Consider the following 24,819-nt stretch of genomic DNA (forward strand, 5'->3'; position numbering starts at 1 on the left):
TTTCATTATTGACGGTCTTTGGGTGTAGCCCTTAGAAACCCACTTCTTTTTGGTAACCATGTAGCTGCGCTCCTTAGAGTGTCCCTGCAAATCACAACTAGATGAGTAAACCATGAGCAGTACCCACAGGGACCCAGAGATCTTGCTCTTTCTCAGTCACTGGAAGGTCTTATGAGTGTTATTTCAGGTAGCAATTAGCATTTTGTTAGTAATGTTGTTGCATATTATTATTATTTTTACTATACTAGGCTTCGGTGGCTTTTTCAGCACTGAGAAGATTTTAAAAAATACATATATAACTTGCTCTTTTATTTTTGGCTCCTCACTTCCAGGAAAGTTAATTGGAACTGATTGGTTTTATTTGCTGACTTACCAAGTACCACAAAGCTGGAAACGAATGAAGAAACATTAGCTTTCCACTGTCTGCATTAGTTTTTAAACTCTATTTCTCTCAGCTCGTCTTTTATCCACAAACCATTTTTTTTAAAAAGAACACCAGTCCCTGGATAAGAGGAGAAAATTGAATTGAAGGATCATAATAATAATGCTTTACACTTGCATAGATCTTTAAAATTTTTTTCAAGTATATTCATTTCTACCATAATTGAATTCCCATAACAGCCCTTTAAAATAGGAAGGAAGGAAAAGAACATTTATCGGATATCTTCTATACAAAGTGCATTCACCACATTATCTCACTTAATTCTTGCTGCAGCGCTGATGAGGTGAGAATTCTTTCTCCCAATTTCAGGAGGAAATATGGGCTAGCAGTGTGACTTCTCTAGCCTTTTATAGTAGGCAAGAGGGGGGATCCTGGGTTTGAACCCTACTCTGTATGGCTGCAAAACTTAGTTCTGTCCATTTGGTGGATGTGGGCAGGTCAGATCATCATCTCATCTATTTGGTCATTAAAATTTGAGATACACATACGTGATTTGCTTGTAGTTATTCAGCTAAGCTAATGCCCACCAACCAAACCTGAAGATACATGTGTATATTTGTTTTTGTTTGTCCCCTAGGCTTGCATACTTTGTGACTCCTGCCTGTTTCTGATGATCTGTCAGAAGTCAATGATGCTTTCCTGTACAGATTGATTCCTCAGCTTCTCAGCCTGTGACACCCCCCACTGCTTGAGGGCCCCTTAGCAGATGACTACAGAGATAGAGAGAGAGAGAGCGGGAGAGAGACAGGATCAGCAGGGGAGAAGGTGAGAATCAGCCTGGATGATGCTTGTCTTTGCGTCTGTGGGTTTACGGATTGCATTATTGCAGGGTGGGTTTTATGTTCAATACCAATTTGAATCAATGTTGCATTGCAGCATAGCATAGCTAATATTTTTTGTGAGTGCTGCCTCTAAAAATCAGATCAATACAATTAAACTTTAAGCCAGTGGTTTTAATGTGAACATCTTAATACTTGGCATCAGAGTTGATATTTTAAATCTGATATATTGGAAAGAATAAATATCTTGGGGGAGCACTAATGGGAAAAGAGTTGAAATCAGGTAAACCTGATTTGGGTCATAATCAGCCAGTCAATTTGTCCATTCCATGGAGACAAGTGCCAGGCTATATTTTGTCTGTCTCATGTGCCTCAGAAACGTCACTGGACGTCATGTTAGAATAACACTTTCTAGTATTTGAAGTACTATCACACACATTATTTCATGCTGGAAGTGTGAGAATAGCTGATCAGTTGTATCCTTGGTATTCTTTTCTTTTGAGCTTTCCAGAATGGCAGGTGGCACTAGTGAGTTCTAGTACCAACTTTCAAGGATTCCTTACTTTCTGGTGCTAACATCAACGGCAAAAACCTTCAAAGAAGCCCATTTACTAGACAGCTTTCCCCCATTCCACTTACCTCAGAACTTTCTGGTGCTAACATCAATGGCAAAAACCTTCAAAGAAGCCCATTTACTAGACAGCTTTCCCCCATTCCACTTACCTCAGAAGTGTCCATCCTAACCATCTGTAGAGACCCGTTATAGGAGGCAGGATTTCAAAGAGCTTCTGGATGGAGAAGAAGGGGAGTTGCTGTTCTGGAAAAGTGGTTCTCCACTTTTTTCTGTGTTTTTCTTATGCTGTATTGTACCATCTTTCTATCCCCCCACGGTATGTTGCTCAGGCCCTTCCTCCATCACATCCCCTATCTTTCCTTCCACACTTGACTCCTACGGCTTCAGTCAGAGCTTCACTTCCTGCTTAGTCCTGTGCAATAGCTTCCTGATTGGTCCTTCTCACCCAGCCCTTCTTATAAATGCCAGACACACCTTCTGAAGCTCAGATAGACATTGCTTCTCACCAAGAAATATGTAGGTTCTGATGCCTAGAGAATGAAGTAGAGACTTCTTGGTCTGGCTTTCAAGGTCTCCATGAGTGACATCTTTGGAAAATAATAGGGAAGCATTATTAAGGGTGCAGGTTTAGGAGGCCGAAGAGCTCTGTAACTTGCCTGTGTGACATTGAACATGATACTTAACATCTCTAAGCCTTGGATTCCTCACTGTGGGAGGAATAAAGTGAGACAGTACATGGAACGCACCGAGCACAGTGCTTGGCTCCCTCAGTTAATGTTATTCACCTAAACTGTCTACTCACCAGTTAGCATATTTTGGGTATGAAAAATATGCTAGGTGTTGTGCTAAGTCCTTTTGGTGCTCAACCTCATTTAATACTAAAAATTGTAAGATAGGTGATTGTATGATGGCCATGATATAGATAAAGAAACTTGGGGTCAGAGAGGTTAAGCAGATTTTCCAAGGTTACACAAATAATTAGTGTCAGACTGTCCTGGATTACCTCACAGGATTATTGTGAAACTAAAATAGAAAGGAATATGTAAGGGAATTGAAACTTGAAAAGTAGTTTTACAGTTTTCCAAAGTGTTTTCACAGGTACAAGGAATTACTATTCCTATGGATAAAGAATAGGGCAACACCCTGCCTTTCGGTAGCTTTTTGTTGGGTTATTAAGATATGGCACCCACACACTTAAGGAGGCAAGACCATGGGACATAATAGAAATTCAGAGGACAGAGGGTTCACTGTAAAGCAAGATTGCCAATTGTCAAAGAAATTTCAAAATAGAAGATGACACTGGAGCTAGCTTTGAAGAGTGCATTGCAACTAGATAGTTAGGAAGAGTGATGGGTCCCAAGCTGTGAGGGGCATTGGAAGGACAGATGTAGACTATACATCTTTTTACAGTAAAGGGTCAGTATCAGAGCAGGGGGAATGGGAAGAGGCTGGGGAGGCCTTGGGACTCAGGCACCCATGTCTGTGATAAAGCACTGATGTTCTAGGGGCTCATTTCCTCTTTCATGAGCACAGCCTGGAGGCCTCAGCATGGATCCCCAAAGAAATTTAATTTATTCTCTTCTCCTTTGCTACATTCTCTTGGAAATTTTGTCAGGAGAAAAATTAGTACTATATATTTTCCAAAGCTAGAAGTTTAAGTTCTATCAACTTAGTGTTTGGTGCAAAGAAAAAGATGATATAAATATTTGATATGGGGCCCAAAAGAGGTCTTACAGATTAAGTATTATCGAAAGCTTAAAGTCCTCTGAAAACTAATTTTTGAAGGCTTTATTAAATTGTGGTAAGAGTCCTCATTGTTCTTATTCTGTTGTGAGTCTTGAATTGCGATTTGGAAAAGCACTGGGCAGGGCAGTTACACAAATAATAATCATTGGCTCAAGCTTTTTAATGGTAAAAAGATGACTTGATTCTCTGAGGAAGTGAACAGGCAACATTTTCTCATTGCTGTTAATTATAATTTAAGACAGACTCAATTTTGTATTAGTCACAGATGTTTCATTTCTCAGTTCATATATAATGTGGTACATGGAATATCTCCAAAGAGATTTTAGAAGTGTTTGCAGTCTTGTCCATCTCTTTACCACTTGGTGTGGTCTTTTCCAAAAATCATGACATTTGGAAAGAAACTCAGATAAGTTCTGAAGACATTTTCAAGACATTTTGCTTTCAATGATCTCTAAAAATATTCCTATTGAAAGTGAAAATTGAGAACATGCTCTGCAAAACAAAATCAAAATGTATATTGTGTCTTTGGAAAGCCTGGTTTCGGGAGTGGCTGGGCTGTGTTTCAGTTGTGCCATGGGTGAGGGTGGGGATACAAATGCATGATTTCTGAATAGATGTTAGTCATAGAAACCTTTAAGAAGATCCAGTGTTCCTATTGCTATTAAGCCAAAAATGTATTTCAAATAATTAGTCCAAGCAGCTAGTTCCCAAACTACTCCACTGTGAGTTATTCTAACCAGTGAGAACTTATCAGTAGGACAAATCACTCATGAAATTGTGATAGGTTTGGGAATGTTTCAAAATGTGGCAGGTTTGGAATGCAAACCCTTGATGAGGCTGGGTGTGTCTGAGAATTAAAACTTGCCTAAATGTTAAATCAGCCACACAGACAGTTTGAAACACAGTTAACACCTGTGTTTTCTGCTACAGCGGTATGACGTTTCTTGGAAAATAAAATATTATCACCATAAGCACATTACAGGAAATTTTCCTTGTGTTATATTGATAAAAGTTGGAGTTGGCAGGCTATATGCCAAATCTTTCCTCAAAAGAAAGTGCATATTAAAGGAGTATCATAATCAAATAGTTTAATTTTAAGATGAGCATTTATGAAAATTTTTTGGGGTAAGAATGTGTAATTGTGGTACCTTACACATATATGATGAATTCATTATGGGCATGCACGCAAAGTTCTTTAAATATCATTCTTCCTCATTTTTAATTATTATTATAGACATTAACTTTTCCCAGAAAGAAAGGCATGGTGAATTTGTATATTTATAATTTTCATACTTCATTATTCACATCTTTCTCTAAAATCCATCTGTGATATCCAGTCAATGAAGTTCAGGCAGTTAATCTTTAGAATAAATTTCTTGCACAGTCTCTCCATGATCCGTGGAGTCTTTCTTTCCAAAGCTTGAGGTGGGGTGATAGGAATGAATTCATTTGAGTAAATTTTTACTAGTGAGTTTTTTTGTGTAAAGTTGTGAATCCCAGTTGGAACTCCTGATAGTTGGTTCAAAACTTTGGGAATTCCCCAGATGAGGTCTGAAGCTGGCTTCCATCCACAGAAGGCAAGGAGAGATGGAAGGAAGAGGCAGGCCTCTCCAGATGGGCAGGTGGCAGTTTTAATAAACAAGGGAATTTACACAGGGGGCTTGTCTTGGGTGGCCTCAAGATGAGTAATCTCCATACCCCCTAACAGAATCATAAAGGTTTATATAGAGGCCTTAGAAGGGTTTAGTCATGTGTGCTGTCCAGGTGGTCTCAATAACACATTACTGTCCCAAGGCTGTTTCCTTAACAAAGCTCCAACTGTGGGAACAGTGGGCAGAATGCACATGCGAAGGACAGGGGAGCCTCTGGTTGTCCAGGTCCAGCTCACAGGTCACATCGTCTTCATAATCTCCTCCAAAACCAATGCTATTGGAGAAAGAGCTAGAGACAGGGAGAGAGGCAGGGATAGGAGGGAGGAGCAGGATAGAATATATATTTTCTTAAAAATTAAAAAGATTGCAGAAATGAGTAAGTGGGGACTCATTACAATTAAGCATTTATCAGGTATGCACCTCTAGTCTGGAAACAACACTTTCTTCCCACTTGAGAATGGCATGCCGGTGTTTATTGCACTGTTTTCTCAGCAGTGAACATCCAGTGTCCATAGCAAAAGCACTGGGCTGCAAGTCAGAAGGTCCAAATTCCTGTCTGAATGTTGCTTTTATTTTGTTTCAGGGGTAAAATGCTTTATATTTCTGGTTTTCTTTCTTTACACTATAACCTAAAGACCAACACAGACTTCTTCACAGGGATAAGTAGGCTGGTATCTGTGACTTGTTCAGAGGAGAAGAGATTTAACTGTAAGACAATCAGAGGGGGGATTTTGAATATCTTGAATGAAGGTTTTGGTATCAAGTGGATAAGCATGACAGAGCAATCACATCATTCATCTTATTTTATTTTATTTTTTTAAGTAGGCTCCATGCCCATTGCGGAGCCCAACCTGGGGCTTGAACTCACGACCCTGAGATCAAGACCTGAGCCTACATCAAGAGTTGGACGCTTAACTGACTGAACCACCCAGGTGCCCCTCATTCATCTTACTTTGAAAGAAATGCTCCTCCAAGTCATTGCAGCTCCTGACTGAGAGGACATCCAAGACACCTACTTTCCCAAGACAGCAACTCAAATTTGAAGGCAGGTACTGTTCAAAGTCCAAGAAATGTTGCTTACTATCAAATTCAAGTCTTTGATGTGGTTTGGCAGGCTGCTAGACTTGTGTGATGTCCTGCACTCCATGGATAACCACTAACGGTTTGGTGACTTGGTATTAGAATGTTCCATTTCAGAGCTTCTGAAGGGCAAAAATTCTGAGCACTGAGTAGAATTTTGTTGTTTAAGGAGCCCCAGTGCGGGGGAGAGCATAACTAACTGTTTCTAAGATGAGGAAGTATACACACCCTTCAGTCTGAGAGGCTGTCAGAGAAGTTTTCTGGGGCCCCTTCACAGCCATTCTCATTTCTAGCTAGATCTAGGGTGTTGAGTTCCCAGGGGAAGTATAGTTGGTTTATAGCTGCCCTCACTGCTCAGCTTTGAACAACTTCACATTAAGGTTCTTCCCATTCCTTCAAATTGTCCTCTTGGCTTTGCATGCATATCTATTTCATATAAAAAATATCTATTTTCATAGAAAAAAAAGAAGGGAGTGAAATGACTTTCAGGGTGATGTTTGCTTGCTCAATATTGTAAAATGACATTTAAAGAACATTCTAAATTAATATTTTTTTCCTCAGAAATTTCATAATATGTTACTATGTAACTCTACAAGAGAATTTTGTATTGACAATTTCAAGGCTAATTTTGGGCATCGTGAACTGTATTGCCTGGTATTCTGTTAATCTGAAATACCTATTTAATAATACTTTCGTGTATCAGTTATCTATGGCAACAAAAATGTTATGTAACAAACAACCTCAAAACCTGAATGGCATACTACAGTAAATATTTTTACTCATGGGTCTGCAGGCTGACTCATGGCTCTCCTGATCTGAACTGGAATTGATGAGGCTACCTATGGCCAGTAGCAGCTCATCAAGGCATCTACATTCTCTGACACATCAGAGGGTCTGGCTGGGAAAATTGGGTTGATTTGACTCTATGCCACATGTATCATCCACAGTGGGCTAGCCTGGGAATGTTCACGTGGTGAGGGCAGAAGAGCAAGAGAGGAAATAAAAAGGTGCAAGTACTTTTTCAAGTCTCTGCTAGTGTTAAGTTTGTTCCTGTCCAACTGGCCAAGGCAAGTCACATGACTGCAGCCAGGGTCAGGGTAGGAGGAGCTTCTAAAATGGGAGAGCAAGAGGTATTCATACCGGAAAATCATTAATTTGGGCCACTAACAAAATTAATCAGCCACCTCTATCTATGGTATAATGATAGTTTTATAAAGATAACCTTGAGATTCATTTGACCTTGAAGTATATTTTCAATGAAAAAAATATATTGTTTATTTTGGTGTGAAAGACATTTTGTCATAGTCTCATTCTCTATAAATTTATAATCCATTGTTAGATATTATGCATCAATATGATGATAAATATTTGGTTAACTACATACTAAGTCATATGTTAAGGATTGATATTATCCTTGGTATTGGTAGGCTTGGGGCTTGAGTAATCACACAAAACTATACAATTTTCTCTAATTTAATCCTAACAGCTTGAGAAAAAATTACTTTTAAATGAAAAAAGAATCACATTTGTGAATACATTGGTGTATAATTGATGAATAAGTTCTTAATAAGACAGTTACTCCAGGCACTAAGACTAGTATAATGGAACGAGGCATTAAAAAGAGGCTGAGGAGCGTATAGTAAATGGGCAATCGAACTGAGACGTGAAAAGTTAAGGTCAAGCCAGATGGGCATTGGCACTGCTTATGAAGTTTTGTGGCACACCCCTCCTTCTCTGCTCCACCTTTGAGTCTTATAAACACAATCCAGTTGACTTTGCGGACTGTGGCAGTAATGAGTTATTGATGGGAGTGAGTGCCAGGTGAATAACTATTTCTTTGAAGATCTCTTCAGGCTGTGGTAACTGGAAGCAGCACAGAAGGAGAAATTGATGGCCCATATTCAGCTTTTGAATAGTAAAGCTTGAAGAGCTTTTAGGTACTGAACAGCTTGAGGAAAGGCAGGATAATGGGACATAATTGTACTGATTATGCAGTTGAGGTATGTTAAAGAAAAGTCTGCTAATTCTGCTAAATGGTGGCATTTTGTAGCTCCTGTTAATATTTTTTAGTAGAGGAACAAGCAATGAGTTTATTGAGTCTTATTCAAAAAGATGATCTCTTCAATCAGCTCTAGCACCTTGGTGTTTAATGGTTCAAGGCACTTCTCAACATTACCTCACTAACCCTTCCAACATCCCTGAAGTGTAGGTGGGTGTCAAACATTTATGACTAAGAAGGCTTAGCAAGTAATAACAAGTGACTCGCCCAAGGTTATACCTAAGTAAAGCATTAATTTCTCTTCTGTGCTAAGCCCATCCCAGGTGTGTGTGTGTGTGTGCGTGTGCGCAGCCCACATTATCTCAGGAGGCTATCTAGCCTGCTGAGATAGACCATTCAGAAGCAATAAAAAAAAAATCTAAGCTCCAAATCACTTTCTCCAAGAAACTTTTCCAGATTAAGTTCTGTTCTCTGGTAAATAAAAGATGTGGGAATGAAAAGATTATTTTTGCTAAAATATATTAGTGCTTTGATGATTTTCTTTTGAATGGAAGCTGTTAGAAGACTTTCTTCACATTTTATTGGTGTTGTATAGTGTCTATAATCTAGGAACTCTCTTAAGTGTAAATTGATAATGGGAAGGAAATTTCTTCCTTTGATTTGCTGAGTTATTTTATCACTTATTAAGTTGCTAAATCTTTTTCTTTAAGTATTCCTCTGTGATATTCAGTGTTGTTCATCAAGTATCTAGTTCTCCTTCTGGCATATGGTAGCACTGCATTTCCAACCCTCTTGGACTTAGGTATGGCTTGCTTTGGCTTAGGTGATGCATGTCACTTTGGGTGGATGCTTAAAGAGCCGGTGTGTGATTCAGCGTATTCTCTCTTGAAGCCTGGAGTGGTGACCAGCAGCTTTTCAAATAGTGGTTGGGACCCTGAATGACAACAATGAGCAGTTATCCTTGACAATCTGCACCGGCTATGTAGCGTGAACAAGCAAAAGCTCCCATAGCCCCCCCCCCCCCCTTTTTTTAATCCATTAAGATTTGGAGTTGCTTTTGACTTTAGCATAAGCTAGTCTACCCTGACTGACATAAGAATTGATACCTAGAATTTGGGGTGCTGCCCTAACAGATAACCTAAAATATGTGGGGCTGGCTAGCATGGATTGGCTTCATTGGGTGTGTTTGACAAGGCATTACAAGAAAGACTAATTTACTCCATTAAAAGATTTTGCATATTTGCAAGCTGGAATGAAAAGGAATAGAGAGTCCAAAAACTCAGAGACTTGCATAATTGCTTTCAATTCAAACAGCAAAGCATAAAAATGAAAAATTCTTACAATTGTTGCAAGGGACACATATTGTTAAAACCTCTGGATGGATCAAGTTTCAGTCAGCAAATACTTTCAATTGGACAAAAAGGGCTAAGAGAAAAGATATTGAAGTTGTGGATCTCCTGGAGAAACCTGATATTCCCAAAGTATCAGCAGTTAAGACGAGAAAGAGAGGTGGGTGTGGCAATAAAGTAAAGGAATATAGCAAATCTGAGAATTCTGTCTAGAAAAGAGCTATAATTACTGGTATATGAAAATTACTGTAATAAAATTGATAAGAGGCCTACTAAGTTTTTAAGGATCTTATACTCCAAAGAATGACAAGCCTACAAAAACCCTCATGATTTAAAATGACTCTTGGAGTTACAATTGTCTGAGGTCAAGAAGTGATTTGAAAAGCTGCACAGCTCCAGAGGTGGGCATATTCCCTGATGCCCATTTTATATGTGGCCAAAGAGTATAATGGAGAGGAATAAACTTCTAGAAGACAAACCCAAGGACCACAGTGAACAAGGAAGCAATCAGCGCCTCATTGAGGAGTATTTCCTACCTCCAGGATAAGCACCCTTAAAACATCTGCCCAGGATTTTAGACTTGAGTAGATAAGAGATCTGTGTGTCCTTTGCTTTCTCTTTCCTGGATGGAGTGTTGATAAATGATAAGGAGACCACTGTGCATTATTCCAAGATTCTGGGCTTTGAGTTTGATGCTGTAATCGTATGAAATTTTTGAGTTGTTTCTCCTGGGTAGATTTGAGTATGTTTCATATACAAGAATAAGAATGAATAAAATGTTTGAAAATCAGAAGGGCAGATTGCAGTAGTTATTTGTTTACCAAATTTTTCTGGTTCTCTTTCTAGACACTTGGTAGGTGGAATTTTCTTGATTCCTTTATCCAAAGACATGAAAACAGAAGTGACTTCTGGGTGAAAGGTTAAAGAGTCAGGGAGTAGTCAACTATGTTCTCTTTCCTCTTGGTTTGGGTGCCAGCACCTTTCAAGAGCCCCTCCATCAGCTCAAGTCTGCGTGGAAGATAAACATAAAGTCTGCAATGCTGATCGGCAGCGGATGTTGTGTGTTTGAGAAGTAACCCATTGTTGTTTTAGACCACCATTACTTTGGGGATTGTTTGTCACTGCAACGTATTCTACTCTGATGTGACAGATATATTCCCCAGTTGGAAAATGGGGATGTTAGAAGCATATTGATAAAGTGCAATAAATTTAAAATATTCTATTTTACTATTGAACTTTAGTATATATATTTTTTTTTCACAAAACAAAACAACAGTCAAGAAATACTTAAGTTTCTCAAAAGCAACTTTACTCTCTATAGGAAAAGTGTCTTATTACCTGTGATATTAAAAAGTGTCATCTTGGTTGAACACTGGTAATACTAAATAACCTCCGTATCACAGAATTTGAAACAGAAGCGGAGTTTAGACACATTTGTATTTGCAAATATACAAACAAATTTAGGGGGTTAATCAAATTTCATTATTTCTAATCCTGAATCTGATTTCCTACTGGGGCCTGGAAGAATTCTATTCTAAGCAAGTCACTAGAAACATAATGTGTGTATGGTGGGGGAGGTGGGTGTGTGTGGGTGTGTGTTGAGTGCTACTGAATCCCTGGGCATAGGCTATTCTTGGACACAGCTAGGACACTAGATTTAAAGGAATCATGTTCTCATCTGATATATAAATGCTATGTTCCTCAATAATTATGGATGGGTGAATGTAGATTTCTCTGACATGAGCATGAGCCCAGATTTCACCCTTTCCCTCAAAGGTTATTAATATTGTGCAGTGCTCAATGCTTGTACTTTATAATATAGCACTATTATATTCTGTACTTATACTTACAAAGCAATTTTATAATGTCTCTTATTTACTTTATGGCATCCTGCAATGCCTAGGGAACAGTAACTTAGACAGAATCAGCCAACTACAATAACAAGCCAGGCATATTTTATTATTGCTTTAATGGTAGACTTTTGATATTCAATTACTCAACAGTTGCCTGGTGCTTGGGTTTGTTACTGCTTTGAGCCATTGATTTTTACCTCCCCCATGTCCTTCCACATGATATAAGCAGTAATCATTTGGTAAATGCTAAATCCCAGTATAATAAACTTGGTTTTGGCTACATCCTTGGGACTTCATTGACCAATACCAAATTCATTTGCAGAAAAAAGTATAGGGTAGTACATGGTTTCTCAAATTTGGCTACACATTGGTATTATCAGCAGGATTTTAAAAGAGGCTAATGTCTGAGTCACATTCCCAGAAATTCTGATTTAACTGGTATGGGGCTTTTTTGAAAATTCCCCATGTAATTCTAACATGTAACAAAAATTTAAGAATGACAAGTGTACTGGTTAAAAACACATGTTCTGGGATCATACAGATCTGGATTTATATTGTTGATTCCTCCTTACTAGCTATGTAAACTTGAACAAGTATTTAAATTCTCTAAGACTTAATTTCCTTATCTTTAAAGTTAGCAAAAAATGTTACTGTAAGTTTTAAATGGGTTAATACATGTGAAGAGTTCTAAGAGTCCCTGACACATAGAAAGCAGGCAAAGAAAGTTTTAACACTAGATTAATTATTAATTCAAGGTTTGGGGTCTTGAAAGCAGGATAAGGATTGACTTGCAGAACAAAAATTAGACATGAAGGAAGCAACATGTGTAAAGGTGTTGAGTTGAGCAGGTATGACACATTCTGGGAATGATGTGAAATTCTTTGAGGTGGGAACATGGTATGGGTAAGATAGACTAGAGAAAGATGAGGCTGAAGACATTGCTGGAAGCCAGATTTTAAGAGTTATGTATTCTAAGTGTTAGAGCTGGGTTTTTACCTTTAAATTAATAGTAGTTCTTAACACTAGTATTTGGACACCCTGATGTTTTGCAATTAATTGTGAGTTATGTTATAGGTAGAGTGAAAACTAGATTCATATTTATTCATTCCATAACGTTATTCTTCCTCACTGGTATTCTGATATCTTGTCTTGAACATGGAGGAGTAAACTAAAATGCAGCAGGTGTGCCAGAAATTACTCGTAACCTAACACAAGCTTATTTTAGGCCCAGGACACCCTTACTGATGTAGCGTTATTAGTTGTGGGGATTGAGAATTACTTTTATGTTGTGAGATGTAATTTCAGAGCTATATTTATTATCTTTATCCATGGATGAACTTCTGCTTCAGGCCATGATGGAGTAACTGGTACTAGACTAGCTTTCCTGTCATAAACAATAAGTAAACAACTAGAAAAGTGGGCTCATGTGTGAAACAACTCTTTTCAGATGTTAGACAACAAGCAGCACACATGGTCTATGAAAGGTAGAAAACAAACAAGGCAAGCTCTGTGATAACCCTGCTTTCTCCCTAGAAACATTTACCACACCACAGCAAAGGGAGGGGAAACCAAGCAGAACCCAGTGGTCTTGCTGAGCTGAGATAGAAATCAGAGTTTGGGGAAGCTGAAGCAACCAAAATTTGTAGGACAGAGTACTGAAGATTAGGGAGCTATGCCGAGAAAGAGTTTCACACACCTAAGTGGAGTATCCTTGAGTTTTTAGCTGAATAGTAAGTTCCATGTGTACAGGGCAAGACTTCCACAAAGTCCTTGGCAAAGGACTATTACTGGGAAAGAACAACTACCAAGGAATTACAAACAGAAAAACTCCCAGAGCTCAACAGGGAGGGGCCATTTGATATCCAACCAATCAGTGTAGAGAAACCTCATGGCACACTCAAGTGTGTGATAAAGATTGATAAAGATACCAGGAATCCCAAGCCTTAAGAGTAAGAACAAATTAACCCTTGAGTAAAGACTACTCTACACCTGCCCTAAAAACAACAACGACAAAACAACAAGCCTCCAAAGAACCAAGCTGATCTACAAGTAATTTAGCTGCTTACCAGGTCTAAGACTAACATTTTTCAAAGGCAAACAACAAAACCTGGAGACCGAACATCATAACATCCACAATGTTCAACTTCCAACCAAAAATATATGACAGGAAAAAGCAAGATACTGTAAACCGTAACAGTAAAAATAGGTCCAGAAATGAGAGAGAGGATGGAATTAACAGATAAGGAAATTAAATTACTGATTATAACTGTGTCAAGAATTTAAAGGAAATAAGAACATGAATAAGTAGAGAAATGGAAAGCATAACAAAGAAAAAAGAACCTTCTAGAGGTAAAAAAGAATACAGTATCTAGAATGGATAATTCACTCAATGGATTTAAGAACAAATTAGTCATTTAAGAAGAAAACACCAGTGAATTTGGAGGCTGGAAAAAAAAATTAACATAGCTTTTCAGACCTGTGGGCAATGTCAAGTAATTTTACATATATTTAATTGGCATACCAGAAAAGGTGGAGAGTGGGGCAGAAATACTATTTTAAAATATGGCTGAAATTTTCCAGATTTGGCAAAAATCTGAACACACAGGTCCAAGAAGCCTAACAAAATCCAAGCCAAGTAAATACAAAGAAATTTCTACCATGGCATATCATAATAAACTTGCTGAAAATCAATGATGAAGAAAAACCTATGAGCAGCCAGATGAATAAAAGAAAACATGCCTTATACAGGCAAAAACGTGAATAATCAGAAACAACACAAACTAGAAGACAAAGGAATGACATTTTATTTTATTTTACTTTATTTTATTTTATTTTTTTATTTTATTTTTTAAAGGAATGGCATCTTTAAGATGCTGGGGGAAACAACACCATAAAAAAAAAAACAGAACAAAATGAAACAAAGCAAAACAAAAACAGTGGGCATCATAGAATTCCATATCAAGCAAAAATAGCTTTCAAAAATAAAGACTAAATAAGGATATTTTGAGACAGTAAAAAAGAAATAATTTATTGCTAGAATATATATTTATAAGAAATGTTAAAGGAAATTTTTCAGGCTGAAGAAAAAATAATACAAGATGGAAATTCAAATTTACATAAAACAATGAAGATTACTGGAAATAGTAAATATATAGGTAAATATAAAGGTTTTTTTTCCACTTAAAATTTTTCTTTAATAAACAATGCATTGAGTAGTTTAACAAATATAGAAGTAAAATGTATTACAAGAAGGATGGGGCATAGGAAATGGAAAAATACAGCTGTCTAGTTCTTAAATTATTTGTGAAGTACCATAATATTATTTGAAGGTAGATTGTGATAAATTGATGATATTGTAAACCCTAGAACAACAACTGACAAGAAAAAATAAAACAAAAAGTTTTTTGTGTTTATTAGGTCTACCTAATAAATTAAAAGAGGAGATGAAATGGAACACTCAAAAGACAACTCACTCTTTCCAAAAGAAGGAATTAAAAGAAAAAAGGAAAAAAGAACAGACAACAAATAGAAAGATGGTAGACCTTAATCCAACCATATCAAAATTACAATCAATATAAATAGCCAAAACATATCTATTGAAAGGCAAGGATTGGATAAAAAAAAAAAATCAAAGGATGGCTAAATCCCATTTATAAGAAATGCACAAGTAAGTTAGAGTAAAATAATAGAAAAGTTACACCATGAAAATAGCATAACAAATCTGGAGTGGCTTTATTCATATCAGACAATGTAGATGTCAGGATAAGAAATATTAATGGAGCTTTGGAGGTATATTAAAAAGGTCAGTTGGTTAAGTAAATAAAATAATCTTATATGTATATGCATTTAATAGCAGTTACAAAATACATGGAGAAAACCTGATAGAACTGAAAGGTGAAAATAGAAAAAATCCACAATAATAATTGGTGATCTCAACATTCTTTGAGCAATCGATGGAATAACTAGACAGAAAATCGGTGATATAGGAATCCTGAAAAACAGTATCAACTAACCTGACCTCATTGACATTTGTAGACTGCTGTACTCAACAACAGTATCATACAAATCCTTTGCAAGTGCTGTTCTGGGGCTATCTTCATATATTTAAAAGGATTTAAATCAAACAGTATGTTTTTTTTACCATAATAGAATTAAATTAGATATTAATAACAGAGATATCTAGAAAATCCCCACATATTTAGAAATTAAACAACACACTTCCAATTAACCCATGGGTCATGTAAGCAATTAAAAGGGAATTAAGGGCGCCTGGGTGGTTCAGCCAGTTGAGTGTCTGACTCTTGGTTTCCTCTCAGGTCATGATCTCATGGGTCATGAGATGGAGCCCTGTGTCAGGCTCCACACTCAGCAGGGAGTGTGCTTGCAGAGTCTCTCCCTCTGCCCCTCCCCCTCCACTTGTGTGTGTGTGGGCACGTGTCACACACTCTCTTTCTCTCTAGAATGAATAAATAAACCTTTAAAAAAAAGGGAGTTTTACAATATCTTGAACTAAATGATTATGAAAAAGCAATGTACCAAATTTTCACCTAAAGCAGTACTTTGAAGAAAAGTTATAGTAGCTAAAACCATGCGTCAGGGGAAATTTATAGCTTTAGATGAGCATATTAGAAAAGAAGAAAAGTTTAAATATGAGGATCCAAAATGTCACCTTAAGAGACTAGAAGTGAAAAAGAAAGTTAAATCCAAATTAGGTAGAAGAAAAGAAATAAAATAATTTGGAAGAAATCATAGCCTAAACATAAAAAATTGTGAATCTTCTAGAAATAGAGAAATTTCTCAAAAGAGAAATATTCACCAACTTGAGATAAGTAAAGATTTCTTATATAGGATACTAAAAGCATAAACTAAAAGAAAAGTGATGAATTGGACTTTATCAAAACTAAAAACATCTACTCTTTACAACATACCATTAAGACAATGACAAGGCAAGGTATTGACTAGGAGAATGTATTTGCAATACATACAGCTGCTAAAGGATTTACATGCAGAATACATAAAAGAAACTCTTAAAACTCAATATTAAGTTAAATCCAGTTTAAAATGAGAAAAACATTTGAGAATACTTCAAACAAAAGAAGATATACAAAATACCAATAAATACATGAAATAATGTTTGACATCCTTAGCTGTTAGGGAAATGTAAATTAATACCACACTGGGTACCTCTACATACATGAATGGCAATAGTAGGGAATAATCAGAATTGTCATATATTGGTGATGGGAATAGAAACTGGTACAGCTACTTTGGAATACAGTTTGTTAATGTCTTATAAAATATATTCACTTAACACAGAAACTCAACTCTTAGGTTTTTATTCAGTAGAAATAGAAACATCTAGATAGAACAGAAACACGCAAAGACTTTTATACGAATGCTTATTGTAGGTTTTTCTTATTAGCTCCAAACTAGAAATGTGCAAATGTTCATTGGTTAAAACAACTAACCATCCTACTCTGAAATAAAAAGAGACTAATAATTGACACATGCAGCAATACCAATGAAGTTAAAAACCACTGTGCTGAGCAAATAATTCAGGCACCTATACATACACCACATGTTTTTTTAAAGCGATATTTGTTACAGTTTGATTAGTCAAAAATTTAATGATCTACAATGGAATCTCCCGGGTGTCCCTTCTGACTAAAAATAAAATTAAGTATTCCCCTCATGGCTTATAAGGTCCTACATTATATGGCCTCCATATACTCCTCAACCTCCCTGCTCCCCTTCTACTGAGCACCAACCAGTCAACTTCTCATCTTCGAACTCATGGTCATTGCCTCCTCAGAGACTTTGCACTTGCTGTTCCCTCAGTCTGAAATGCTCATTAGCCATGTCTTTTCATGGATGACTCCTTCTCACCATTTAAGCCTCTATTCAAATTTCAACTCTTTGGAAAGCGCTTTCCTAACCCTACCCTTACCTAGCGACTCTATCACATTATCCTGTTGTGTTTAGCATGTTATTAAAATCTAAGATTATTTGTTTACTTATTGTCTGTCAATGCTACTGCCACTACAACATAAAATTTAACAACAGTACCTCTGTTGTCTTATTCCTCAGTATAATCCTAGTGCCTAGAACAGTGCCTGGTACAAATATTTTTGGGATGGATAAGTGAGTGTAGGCTTGCTGCATATTTGAATGTTTCAGAATGATAAAGATTATGAATGAAAAATTATCAAAATATATTATCATAGAAATTTATAAACATATATATTCTGATAAATACATATGTATATTCTGATTGTACATGTTGCATTGTTTTAGAGAGATATATAGGACTCCATGTAAGAGGGACTCAATAGCTGAGAGGATAATCATCATTTCCTGTATTGTCAAATTGTACTTCTCAATAGTGAACCTGTTTTATATATGACTGATTCATTTAGCACTTACTGAGAACCTTTGGGCACTGACAATTCAATAGGTACAAAATAAGATGTGTGGGAAAAGTAGTATGGAAGTACAAAGATGGAAGAAACAATCTGTGTTTGGAAAAGAGGTTGAGGAAGTGGGAAAATCTTTGAAAAGAACTTGCCATTTCAGCTTAGCCCTAAATGATAATAGAAGTAGGTCAAGTAGAGAGAGGAGAAAGGGATTTTCAGGCAGAGGGAAAAACTCCAGCAAAAGCAAGAGGTATAGGAGCTCAGGAAGTCACTCGTGGTGAATAGAGTGCGTGTTAGAGTACAGTAGAGAGTGATGTTGGAAAAATATGTTGAAGTCTGATCATGAAGAATCTCCAATGCCATGCCAAGAAGTGTATCTAGTAGGTAATTTAAGAACCATCAAAGGCCTTTGTCTAGGACTGTGACATGAGCAGGTCTGTGATTTACAGGAGTAATTCTTGCAGCAGTTAGGATGAGAGAGTGAGCCTGAAGGCATGGAGATTAGTTAAAAGGCCATTACAATTTTCAAGCAAGAAATGAGGCCTAAATTAAGGCAGTGGTGGTATGAATAGGGTGGAAAGGACTGATTTCAGGATTAAAATTGATGGGTCTTGGGACCTATAGGGGAGTGAGGGAAAAAGAGGGGATAGAGCTGACTCTGAGTTTCTGGTTGGGGGTCTTGAAGATGGGGCTTTAATTGATCCACTGTGACCTGCAATTGATTGGCCCTCCTGGTTCACCTCATTTCTTTCATTGACCTTTCTCCCCAACTTTAACTCCAGGAAAAAGATTTCCTTCTACTTTGGGCTCATTAGTACCTCTTTTCATTCACCAGGTATAGAACCTACTAGCTAATCAATCTGCAGGAGTAACCTTTCCTTTTCCTCTGTGTCAGCAGCTGAGTATCTTACAGATTGATTCAATATGCTCTCAGTTCTGTCAAAACTGTTTCAGGATGCCTAGAGAGCTATTTCACTGCCTTGTAGATTTGCACGTCTTCTAACAACCTGCTGTAATACTTTAATTCATTCAACTTTTTCTTATTATCCCCTTGTATCCACTTATATCCATCCATAGATGATCTCAACTCCAGCCTCAGTGGTCTCTAAAGGTTTGTTCTTAGTCCTTATGTGGGATTCAATATTGAGAGGAGTCTATAGGGAAAAAAAAACCAACAGTGCACAACGGGTGGTTTCTGACTTTTCAGAGTTTATAATCTAGATGAAGAGATGAGACTTTACCCCTTTTCCCTTTTCTTCCTTCCTTCCTCCCTTTTCCTTCCCTCCCTCCCTCACTCCCTCCTTCCTTCTTCATTTCTTCTTTCCTTGCTTCCTTTTTTCCTTTGTTCCTTCCTTCCTTTTTCCTGCCTGCCTTCCTGCCTTCTTTTTTTCCTCCTTCCTCAATTAAATCAAATTAAATACTGCAAAGGCAGCAAGAGTGCAAAGATAAGTAAAATATGAAGGTTTTTGATCATACAATAACCAATAATTAAGTGATAAATTATATGGCACAGAACTGAAGCCTGGATTAACAGGGAAGGCCTCATAGAAAAACCAGTACACATTTAAGGAATATCTACTATTAGGAATAATAGGTGGAAGAACTCTCATAAATATAGGACATCTTGATTTTAGGGAATTTTCTTCCCATGCCAAATCCAAACACAGTCTTACTTTGTGTTTTCTCTTAGTAGAGAAAGTTGGACAAAATATTGATTAGATTAATAAATTAATAATAGAATTCTGGGAAGGGAAGGAGAGGAAAGAATATTGAATATTCTTTCTACTGTGTTGTAAAGAATGTATATTTTCCTAAGAACATTAGGCAAATTTTGGTAGATGTCTTGGAAGTTGTTTTGAATTGATTTATGCCAAGAATGGAATCCTTTACTTCATTTTAGTCCCAAAGTGAAAAGGGAACCAGTAATGCATTCCATGCATCCTTTTTAAATATTTAATTGTCATATTGCCTAGTGTGGAACAAATGAAAAAAACCACCTAGTTTTTAGGCTTTCAGTTAAGCATTTGCTTCCCCAAATACTGATGCTTAGCATGCACAGGGCACTTCGTATTTGTCAAGTTATTAATTTGTCTTCATAACAACCATGGGAAAGCAATGCAGTGATATCTTTACTTAGCAGATGAAAAAATTAAGGCCACCAATATGCAGAGTCGCCAAGTCTACCATTTTTCAAAAGACTTGAAGTGGGTTTTTTTTGGTGGCCTTGACACTGTATTTCCAGACAATGAATCCAGGGAGCCAAGCAGTTGATGTGATTCATTCGTTGCCCTAAACATACATTGCCCTAAACATGAAGCTGACTCTTTCTTCTGAGTCTCATTCTTTGAGCTTAGCTGATAATTTTATGGTTAGTATAGGAACAATACTTTTTAAAATTTGTAACTCATTTGTGTTGCCTACAAAGAAGCTTTAAATTATTAAATATCATTTAACAGATAAAATTTAATAAGTGTTCTTAACTACCGTATATGCCTCCAACAGTTGTTTCTATAAATCCAAGGAAAAGATTCAAGCAAATTTGTTTACCATTGGCTGAATAAAGTTGAAGTTGAGATGACATAGTTCTGATAATTTATTACTTGGCACACAGAATTATTTTAAATTACTGCCTTAGCACTGACTCATTCAGAATAGCATCTGCTGGAAGACCACCAAAGAATTCCAGGGATTTGGTGCCGTCACTACAATGACAATAAACAACACATTGGCAACCTCTGGGGCTGGCAATTTTATTGAAACACATTATATTTTTTTCAAAACTTCAGCAGAATCTATACCAGTGATTTCAAGTTTTTAAAAAAATTCCATACACCACTGTTGCTTACTCTTATTACTCAATACTGAGGCTTTTTAATTTTTGCTGGCTTAATGGAGATAAAACTACATCACATTGAAGCTTTAATTTGCCTTTCATTGGTTGCTAATGCAATTGTGAACCTTTTAAAATATTTATTCACCATTTGTGTGTTCTTTACTGTGAAATATCTATTTCTATCTTTTGCTCTTTTTCTATGGGTTATTTGTCCTTTATTGATTTGCTGAATTTTCAAATATATCATGGACAGTAAACTTTTTCGGTTACATGTTACCAATGTCTGTTTGTTTTAACCTTTTTAATGAAATATTTTGCTAATTATTTTTGGGGGGTGAGGAATATATGCTAATAATTTATTAAGTAAAGAGTCAACTTTTTTTTGAAAAGATAGAGTGTTCCACCAAGTCAACATAAAACATGATAAAATAAGATATACAACTGGAAAAAAGCAGATGTGAAAACATACTGAAGTAGTTTTGGTAAATACAGCTTAAATATGGAATGAGTAAAGATAGGTCACTAGCTTCTGAAAGTGAGCCTATAGTCAGTATGTTCTGGGGAGGAAATGTTCTCCTAATCATTTAATACCAGCATCGTCAAGCTTATCAGTTTTGCCCTATATGGTTAGTAGATTTGGGGTTTTTGTTCAAGAAATCCTTCTCTACCAGTGGTGATAAAGATATTCTCTTCTATTTCTTCTAAAATTTTGAGATTTGCTTTTCACATATATGTATTTAATATGTCTAGAATATACTTTTGTATAATGTAGAGATCCAATTTTATTTTTTCCAAATGGATAATCAATTTTCCTAATACAATTGATTGACTAGCTTTTTCTTTCCTCAATTGTCTGCAATATCATTGTCACATGTGGGTATATGTGGTCCTGTTTCTGTTCTCTTTCTCTCTCTATATGTGGCAAAAAGGTTTATTGTATCCACTGGGTCCAGGCTTGGGAGAGGGCTCGGGGTGGTCAACAAGCTGCTTAGCCGCTGCAGGGACACCCTCAGCCACAGGCCCTGACACCAGGGGGGTTGCCAGAGGGCCCCTCAAAGCCTGCTGGGCTCTGGAGGCTCCTAACCGTGCTGGAGAATGGGCGTTTGGAAGAGACGCCCGCCCGGGCCCAGCCTGGGGCCGCCAGCCTGCCAGGTGAGTCAGGTGGTCGCCACCTTCGGGATGAGCTTCACCTGCGGCCCCCGGCGGCCGTTCTGCGGGCAGCCTGAGAGACGGGCGCCTGCGCGGGCGGAAGCCAGGCCCGCAGGTAAAGGGCGGGCTTCAGGGGCCGCTCCAGGCCGCTGGGGGCTCGCGTGGCGTCCGGGGCTCTGCGCCCCTCGACTTGAGACGGCTTCTGCTGCGCGGCCGGAAAGAGGCCGGCCGCCGCGCTGGTTCGCATCTTCGAGAGAAGTCGGCTGGCTTGGCGTCGGCCAGCCCTGGAGGAGCGGGCCGCCCCGCGGAGCCTCGTCCTGGCGGTGGAGAGAGAGGTGGGTGCGGGAGCCCCGGGAGCGTGTTGACCCGGCGGGGGACGGCTGGGTGGCCTCCACCCGGGGGGTGGGGGGAGTCACTCTGACAGGTCTGGGGGCTCGTGGTCGATCCACTACCAGGAGCGAAGCGCAGAACACCGTGTTGGCTGGTCCCGGGGGCAGAGGGTGGCCGAGGAGATGGTTCCCAAGGTTGGGACTGGAAAAGAGGTTGCAGGGTGGTGGGGGGCTGGGAGACGGGGTCCTGGGACTCTCCTGTCCGAGCGCTGTCGAAGCAAGACACAGATCTACGGGACTGCCGGGCATACTGCCTTTTATTATAGTTTTTGATTGGTTTTTGTATATTTGTCCAAATACGTAATTGGCTTAATACAGCTTAATTATAAACCTTGATTTCTGGTAGGAATATAACACTTATCTTGATCCTGCCACCACCTCTTTTGGGAATGTTTTGGCTGTTCTTAGCGCTTTGCCCATATACATTTTAGAATTGTTAAATTTCTCAGGGGATACCTGGGTGGCTCAGCCGTTGGGCGTCTGCCTTCGGCTCGGGTCGTGATTCCAGGGTCTTGGGATCAAGCCCCGCATCGGGCTCCCTGCTCGGCGGGAAGCCTGCTTCTCCTTCTCCCACTCCCCTGCTTCTGTTCCCTCTCTTGCTGTCTCTCTCTCTGTCAAGTAAATAGAATCTTAAAAAAAAAAAAAAATTGTTAAATTTCTCAAATATCTTGTTTGGAATTTGAGTGGAATTTTATTGTCTCTAAGATTAATTTTGAGGAAAGCTGCTAAACTATGATAGGCTATTCTATGAATTTGGTATATTTCTCAACTTACTTAGGCATTTAGAAATATTTTCTCAATGACTTATGGAATCTTCTTTTGCTTCCTAAAGAATACCTTTTTATATTTTATTTATTTCAGACCTGAATTTTTTGTTTTCTGAAAATGTCTTTATTTAGTTTTCATTTTTGAGGATTCTTTCCATTGGGTATAAAATTTTATGGTAGTAGGTATTTTTGCATTTTGAAAAATCCTTCCATTGCCTTCTGGGTTTGAGGGTGTGTGTGTGTGGCGGGGTGGGGGCGGGTGGTGTGAGAGCTTGTGGAGCGGGGAGGCAGATGTTAGTCTCATTGATGCTCATTTGAAGGTGAGTATCGTTTTTCTCCAGCTGCTTATAGCATCTGTGGTATGCTTGGATATGGTATTTTTAATATTTATCTCACTTGACGTTTGTAGTGCTTTTTGAAAATATGGCTTAATGGCAACAGTTTTAAAACATTCTCAGTTATTATCTTCTCAGATAACATTTCAACTTCTTTCCATCAACTCTTCTAGGACTTTAATTAGACATAGATTAAACCTTTTAACTGCATTGACAATATTTCTTATACTCTCTTCTGCTTTTCACCCTATACTTTTTCCTCTCTGTGCTTTATCCTGGGTATTTTCTATTAATGTATTTTTGTTTATTGACATTGGTATTTCTATTGATATATTGATATATTTCCTAGTATATCTTGGATATATTTGTATATGCTAAATCACTAGTAGTCCCTCTAATTCTGTCTATTCTGCAGTTAATTCTAGCCATGAAATTCTTATGTGCAATTATATATTTCATTTCTGAAATTTCCATTACATAGTTTACATTCTGTGCTAAAATTGTTACTCTTATTTTTCATTTATATGGACATAATAAGCATAGTCATTTTTAAGTTGGTAGGTGATAACTCCATTATTCAGATTCTGTGGATCTGCTTCTATGTTCTATTATTTCTCTTAAGTTTTGATTACATTATCTTGGTTAATTATATGGTTAGTTGTTATTTTTTGTTTTCATTGCTAAATCCTAATCTCTGCATATCAAAAAAGATATAGAGATAAATTGAGGCTTAGGGTGATGTTATTTTCCACCAGAGAAAGTTTATTTCTGACAGGTGGCTAAGGGCATTTGTCATCAAGGTTTACTCTAATTCAAATAGGGCTTTAAATCATTTGAGACTAGTTTATGTTTTGTTCAGCCTTATTCCCAAGCCTCGGAGATTTGCCAGTCCCTCCCCACTTGGCAGGTTCTGGGCTTGAATTACTTTCCATCTAGCCTCCTGTGTCTGTTAAGATCTCTGCTCAGCTTCTCTGTCAACTCTTTGTTCTGGAAATACAGGCAGCCACAGAGGAAAGTAGACTCAAATGTAGATTGATTACTCTGTGTGTTTATCTTCTTCTGAATTTTGACTTCATAATTCTTTGCTTTCTTGTTGTATTTCCTATGAATTCAAACATATTAAAACATTATGTCTACGTTTATTAGTTGTTTTAAGCTGATGAAATGATCTGAAATATCTAGTTTATCAGTATCAGAATTCCCTTCCACTAATTTTGAAAATCCAATGTGTGTGTGTGTGTGTGTGTGTGTATGTGTGTATTATTTCAAAATATTTTATTTAGCTTTTATATCTGACTGGTCATTTTTGATAGTGTCTTGTTCATTGTTCACATACCTTGATTTTTTTCTCTTTTTTAAACATTTCATTCATAGTTACTTTACATTTTATAACTAATAACGTTCAGAACTCTAAAGGCCTAGGGGTTTAAACTTATGGTTTGTTTCTGCTCACCCTCCT

The 24,819-nt window shown here is 37.6% G+C and overlaps 1 long non-coding RNA gene across 1 annotated transcript in view; it reads left to right on the top strand.

Moving 5' to 3' along the window:
• Positions 1–1,037: 1,037 nt before the first annotated feature.
• The window catches only part of LOC144381907 (uncharacterized), a 90,293-nt gene continuing 66,511 nt past the window's right edge, over positions 1,038–24,819 (top strand). The window contains exons 1-2 of the long non-coding RNA XR_013448082.1: positions 1,038–1,207; positions 6,016–6,242. This is a non-coding gene — a long non-coding RNA (uncharacterized LOC144381907). The remainder of the gene's footprint in view (positions 1,208–6,015; positions 6,243–24,819) is intronic.

This window comes from Halichoerus grypus, chromosome 5 (genome assembly GCF_964656455.1).
Source record: "Halichoerus grypus chromosome 5, mHalGry1.hap1.1, whole genome shotgun sequence".
Lineage (NCBI taxonomy): Eukaryota > Metazoa > Chordata > Mammalia > Carnivora > Phocidae > Halichoerus > Halichoerus grypus.